We start from the raw sequence: 7,306 nt of genomic DNA, 5'->3' as shown, positions 1-7,306 counted from the left end.
ATTGTACAGTTGCTACCACAATCAATTTCAAAACATTTTGTTCTTTTTTTCCAACTCTGACCTCCCTTACCCTGCTGTGCCATCCTGGAACCCTTACTATAATTATTGTGTCTATAGATTCCTTCATTCTGGGTTTCCTGTACCCAAAATACTTCTATCTGATGTGGTTGTTTTCTGGGTTTGCTATACAGCTATTACATTTCTCTAAAATTCTCTGGTTTGGGAAATATCAATCCTCCACTAGTTCTATTCATTGCTAAAACAAACAGTATTTTTTTCTTTTTAATGTTTCTGTGTCTAAAAGATACACTATAGTGATAATACAATAACTACATTAAAATTACCAAAATGACACAAATATGTCAACAATCATAAAGTGAAAGCACAATGGTCAAATACAAGGAGTTTCCCACCATCAATATAATGGTCTTTAAGTCATGCTGCTCTGGTTTAGAGTGCTTGCTTTCTAAGACTGATCATGCCCATCCTGGGATTTTTTCTGGAATCATGTTGAAGAGCTTCTTTACACAACTTCTTAGTAGCAACTCTAAATGTTCCTTAACCTGTGTGTCTTGGCCATCTCTATCCTTTTCAGAGCATACATTTTAGTCATTTCCTGAGAAAAAGTTCAGGGTTGGTAAATATTTTATGAATCTGGATGTCTAAAATATGTCATTATTCTATTCTCCAACTTAAGTTATGGTTTGCTTCGGTAAGGAATTCTAGATCGAAAATCATTACACTTTAAAATTTTGAAGGTAGTTTCAATTGTATTTAAGTCTGTGGGGTTCTGTGAAGTGATATAAAACCCTTTAAGTCCTAGTCATTATAAGTGACTTTTTCTTTTCTTCTCTGTAGATTTGTGGATGCATTTTGGTGTCCAGGGTTCTGAAGGCTCACAGTTATGAGCATTGAAAAGCTATATATTCATGCATTGCGCTGAGTTCTCAGGGGTCCTTTTAGTCAGGAAAATTCATGACCTTATTTGAGTGGCAGTGTAGTGTCTGGTCAGGAGCACAGACTCTGTAGTTTGCCTAGATTCACTCCTAAATCTCACTTACTGGTTATGTGATTCTATGCACATAGCCTTTTTGTTGCTTCCATTTTCTTAGCTTCAATATGGAGGTGATATTAATAGTAATTACCATATGAGATTTCTTTCGTTATTTAATGAGTTAATATATGGAAAGTGTGCACATAATAAGTACTATAGCTATTATTATTCTTCTATAGAATTTTCTTGAATTTTTAATATGCTTTCCTATCCATGCTTCTGTTGTATATTATAACTACTTGGAACAAATCCAAACCCACTGACAACAAATCAATTCCCACTTGCATACCTTAATAAAGTTCCCGAGACTATAAATCTTTATGGGATCAGCAAAGCAGGTGGTGAATTTGAACCACTAATGTTGTGGTTAGCAGTCCAACACTTACACAACACCGCCACCAGGGCTCTTTTATCTATTATAGAATTAGTGCAATTCAAACATGAATTGTCTCATGTGCTTAACCTCACATGCTTTGGATATCTTATCTGGATAGGCCAATTCCTGGAGGAGGACATCATGTTTCATAAAATAGAGGGCCCATGAAAAATGGGGAAGACCTTCAGCAACATGGTCTGACATCTTGGCTGCAACAGTGGCTCAAAAAACCCAAAACACAACACTTATGAGAATAGCGTAAGACTTGGTGTTTCTTTCTGTTGTGCTTCAGGATGCTGAGGTGGAGCCAACTAGATGGCACTTAGCGAAAGCAATAACAATAACATAATTCAGATGTAGGGCTCCCTAAACTCACCAGCTTCTTTACTTCTTTTTGTTTTGTTTTCTGGTTTTCATCATTTTGTTTACTTTTTAAAAATATTTTAAAATCAATTCCTAAGACTGATTTTAATTTTTTTTTCATACTATGTTTGTCAATTGTTTCTGGAGTCTGTGTTTTTTTTTTTCTTTCCTCCCTCTAAAATCTCCTTAGAGCACATGCTATTGATGTCTCATCTAGAGCCCTTTCATTAGGCCCGTGGAGGCATACTCCGCTGTTATGATGGGTCTTTTTGACTCACAGCGTCTGACTGCTCCCTTACTCCACATACTTATCTTAGCTAAAAGGGAGAAGCTTTCCCGAAGCAGCTAACCCAATGGCTATTGTTGACTGACAAGGAGTTACAAAAATTCAGTTACTTTGTCCCAAGGTGAGACTAACCGGATGGTTTAATTTGTGTTATTGATCCTTGTGTGAACTAGCTGAAGTCAAGCCCCATTGAGTCCCACACTTTGTTTTGTTTTCTCCTTCTGTCCTAAACCCCAACCCTTTTCTTTTTGCAAGCACACCCTCATTCATCACTTTCACAAAAATCACACCTTAAACTCTATGTCTGGAAAATCCAACCTGAAACATTCTCTTTTTAAAATGGATTTTTCTATTCTGTTTCTGTCTTTCTTTTTCTATAGAGTATTCAAATTACTGGTAATGTCTTGCTGTTAGGACCATTAGGTCTGTTCACTTGGACAGGCTAGATTACTCAAAGGAGTCGCCCTTTCTGTTCCACCTGGAGAATAAAAGTCTAGCTTATAGTGTCCCAGGAGCTTAAGTATGTCCCCTGCTCTCATCATTCTGTAAACATGTATTGTAACTTGATATTTCTTTTCAACAGAATCTATTCTGTAACTTTTGAATCATATCTTTGATTCTGAGATCTATGTTGTATGGTCTATGGGCTGTAAAAGCTGACTTCTAAGACTTCCAATTAGCAATCATGTAACATGCTTGGGATTCATCCTCCTCAATGTCAGAGTAATAAAAATTCTGAAAAGCAACAACTACTTTTAGAGCTACCAGATAATCAAGGTTACAGAGAAAAGTGACTAGAAAGCTGGAGAGATGACAGAGCAATGATAAGGAATCCCTGTTTAGTGGGAGCAGAGGCTGTCCTGTCACCGCAATGTCATCATTATGGTGCACCATGGTCATCACTGGAATGCACCGTGGTACAACAAATTTGGAAAATACTGTGGCAGTTTTTTTTACAAAGCTAAATAAAGGCCTGTCATGCTTTTCAACCTCCAAAATATTGGCGATGCCTCACCTCTTCTTACATATTGGACTTGTGTCTTTTAAAATAATCACTATACAACTTTTTGTTTGTTTTGGAGTTTTCTGTTTAGTGGAGCTTCAGAAGAAAGTAACTGCCTCTAACTTGACAATTTTAACTGAATTCCTTTGTTACTTTTGATTCTCTAACTTATGCCTGTATTAATTATTAAAAGTATAATTATTTCAAAATATGTTCAAAATTATCATTTCAGTGCCTACAGCTCTCCTGACTTTAACAGTGTCAATTAGGGATGGGAGAGAAGGAGAATCATTTTTTACTAACACTGAATTTCTGTCAATGGACGATAGTGAGTGTTGCACAAAATGTTTGTTTCACTGAATTATGTAAGTGAAGATATTGAAGTGACAAATGTTGAGCTGCCAATATTTTTGCCCCAAAATGATCAGACCCAAACGATACTTTCTTCTATTTACTTTCGTTTTGACTCATAAAGACCCCATGTACACTGCCTAGATCTGTACCATCTTCATAATTGAAGTTTTGTTTGAGTATATTCTTGTAGCCACTGTACCACTGTAACACATTGAGGGTCATGCTCTTCTTCAATAGCCTCCTATGTCAAAAAGCATGATGCCCCTTTCCAAGGATGAATCCCTTCTGATAACATGCCCAAAGTATGTGAGATTAAGCCCTGATATCCTAGCTTTTAAGAAGCTTTGTGGCTGTACCTCTTCAATGAAAGATTTGTTTGTTTGACTGGCAGTACATAGTACTTTACTCCTTATCAACACTATAATTCAAATGCATTAATTATTCTTCAGTCTTCATTATTCATTGTCCATCATTGACATACATATAACTTCACTCATAAAGGCCAATAAACAGACCATGAACCAGCTACAGGCTTTTCAATTTTTGTAAGTGGCTTTATTTTTGTTATTGTTATTTTGGGGTGTTTTTTTGGTTATTGTTTTGTTCCTTTTGACTTCTTTTGTTGTTTTTTATGGCTTTGCTTCATTTTTGCACTTATTAATGTATCTGAATTTCTATCTTGATAAGATAGATGGGATAAATAATTCAGAGATCAATGGAATGGGACCAATGTTCTGGGGGGGATACGGGAGAAGGGGAGGTGGGAGAAAGAAAGCGGGGAGGGGAACCAACCTAGGGGCAAGGGAACAACAAGTGAACTAAAACATCTGAACAGAGAGGAATTCGAGCAGATTTCAGTAAAGATTGAACTCTTTTAAACTTGCACAATAGTAATAAATAAAGTAACCTCCAAGAAAACAGATTCATCCCACTGAAATAAAAGGAGCAAAATACCAAATCCTTACTAAACAATAAAATATCAAGAAAGAATAAAAACAACAAAATGAATTCAGCCAACTGAATATTATGCCTACCTAAAACATAGAGGTGACAGCATGAAACACCACACAGCAAGGAAGGACCTGGATACCATTCAGCTGAGTGAAGTTAGTCAATTCAAAAGAACAAATGTTTGCATCTATTACTATAAGGAGACATACTAATTAAATAAATCTTAGAGGCTGATTCCCAAACAAAGGGATAGAAATTCTGCTTACAGGCTATGAATCATCATCATCCCCCTTACATGTAATTAATAAATGAAAACCACCTCAAAAAAGGAGACCTTACATTGGATGGGGTCATTCTTTAAAGAAGGGAAAAATGGAAGAAAACCATCCATTTAATGCCATACAACATTGAGACAAGGTTGTGACAAATCGAGTCTCTTCACAGGAATGAGAGGAGAACCTTACTGGAAAATCCGGTTAAGACCAGGAGAGTGGAGTATTTACATTTCAGAGGAGGCGCCAACATTTCTGTGCATGTGTATGTTGGATAAATTGGAGAAACAAGCTCACATTGGGAAGGGATGCTAAACAATAATTATTGGGAACCTTAGGGGAGAATGAACCCAGTTCTATTTTCTTGGATAGACACTTTGCTACCCAACCCTTAATGAACCACACCATGGACTAAGTAGTATGATTAGACGCTGACATTAAAGGGATCATGACATCCCCCAAGGGCCAAACCAGAAGGACTCCAGGTGAGATCTGCAATGAAGAGCTGGTCCTACCTCAGAACTAATACTCTGATGGGAGAGGAAACAAAGGATTACCACCCCAACTGTGGAAATGGTCATCGTCAGACCATGGTGGCACCCTTGGCCTAGTGGGCTTCCAATTAAAGGAGACCCAGAACCACTATAGATTTAGAATCTCAATGATTCTCTTGCATTAATATGACAGGTATTAATCTGATACTAGTGAATCTGCCCTTGTAAAGAATGTTACTGTAAATTGTCCCTAGCAGCAAGCCTCATGCTCAATGTAAACAGTGATCAATCATTTAAGAATTCAATCTGTACAAAGAAACAACTCATGTAGTTTGTAGTTGGGCTGTACTTGCATAAAATCCTCATATCAACAGTACCTTAAATATTATGACATTGGATAAGTTATTGACATCAGTGCAATCGCCTTCTACCCCAGGGGGTTGATTGACTGTCTTTCCTTTTTGTTTGTTTTGTTTTCTTCTGTCATAAAGTGATAATATGACAGTTAAAGTAAACCAGGGTCCCTCATAACTTGTGCACAAGCAGATGGATTCTGGGGTCCCATTTAATTCTAGCCCCAATCCAAGAACTGTTAGTTCTCACAACGTGACCCTGCTCCATACTCACTGAAGTTAAGGACTCTAGGGGAAAATGTGGTGAAGAATGCAAATAGGGCTGGGCTAGCAATTGGAATCGAGTCTGGGGTCTTAAAGGCTAGTGTTCAAACAAGCGGCCATCTATGTGGGGCATCAACTAATCCACATAGAAGAAGCACACCAGCCTGTGTGATTCAAAGACGACAATAACAAAATCAAAATATGATGACGGAAAAAGAACCAGAGCTTAAATTGTGAGCAAGTAATCTGTAGAAGTCTATGTAGGACAATAGTATCCCAAAATCCATCTGCAGAGTATCTAGTCATATTAAGCCTCTGGGAGATTACCGCTGGCCATAAGCATGAGATGATATGAACACCTTTAGTACTGCACAGAGATTATTGCAAACCTGATGATGGCGTAACAACGTATGGTATAATATGCTACTTGTTCAGTTGACCTCCCTCTTCAGCCAACATGAATTTGTTCTAGCCTTAAATATTTCTAGCTTGTTCCACGACAGAAATTTCTTCTCTGTTTTTTTTTTTCATATTGCTGGTGGTCTTTTCTTTCTTGGTTTTAATTTTTATCTTTTTATTAGTTTTTGTTTCTGTTTCATTTTATTTTTTCCTTTTATTATTTATGCCATTTTTCCCAGTTCATGAAGCACAGAAGTAGTGGAGACATAGAAACAATAACTGATGCAACGATGAAGGTGGGGAAGCTGAGGGGAATGGCTGTGGGGGGGAAATAATGAACTCAAGACATTGGATGGAGCTGATTGTGATGATGTATATCCAATTCTTCTTAAAAGTGACTTAATGATGAAAGTGTATGGTATCTGAATTTTATATCAATAAAACTACTTAAAAAACAAACTCTATAAAAAATAAACAAAATTCAAAAAGCAGCACAGTTTAATTCAGCACCATTTTGAGGAACAAAGAAACCAACAATAAAATGATAGCAACAAATACACATGTATGAAAAGCAACTCTAAATATAAATGAAGTAAATACAGCAGTCAAGAGACAGAAATTGGTGGAGGAAGGGGATAAAAGAGGAGCTGATACCAAGGGTTCAAGTAGAAAGAAAATGTTTTGGAAATGTTAATGGAAACATATGTACAAATGTGCTTAATAATTAAATGATGGATTGTTAAAAGATTTGGAAGAGCCCCCGATAAAATGATTAATTTAAAAAGAGAAAGACAGAAATTAGCCAAATGAACAAGAAAACAAGATCCATCATAATTGCAAGAAACTCATCATAGACAAAGAAAGCAATAGAATAAACTTTGAAGGATGGAAAACATATATGTACCAAACTAATGGCAACAAAAGTTGTGGGAATAGCAATATTAATGTCAGATAAAACAGACTTCAAGACAAAATCCCCCATGAAAGGACCACTACATAACGATCAAAAGCACAACTAAACACGATTTAACTATAATAAATATCCATGGCTCCAATGGAACATCTTCAAAATGGTTTAGTGAAACTGTTACAGATTCAGAGAAAAACAGATATCACTACAATAATAGTAGCAGGCTT

This window comes from Echinops telfairi, unplaced genomic scaffold, assembly GCF_000313985.2.
Source record: "Echinops telfairi isolate 266 unplaced genomic scaffold, ASM31398v2 ScPeMD7_6080;HRSCAF=6971, whole genome shotgun sequence".
NCBI classification, from domain to species: Eukaryota; Metazoa; Chordata; class Mammalia; order Afrosoricida; family Tenrecidae; genus Echinops; species Echinops telfairi.
The sequence above is the reverse complement of the archived record's forward strand: the minus strand, read 5'-3'. Positions refer to the sequence as shown.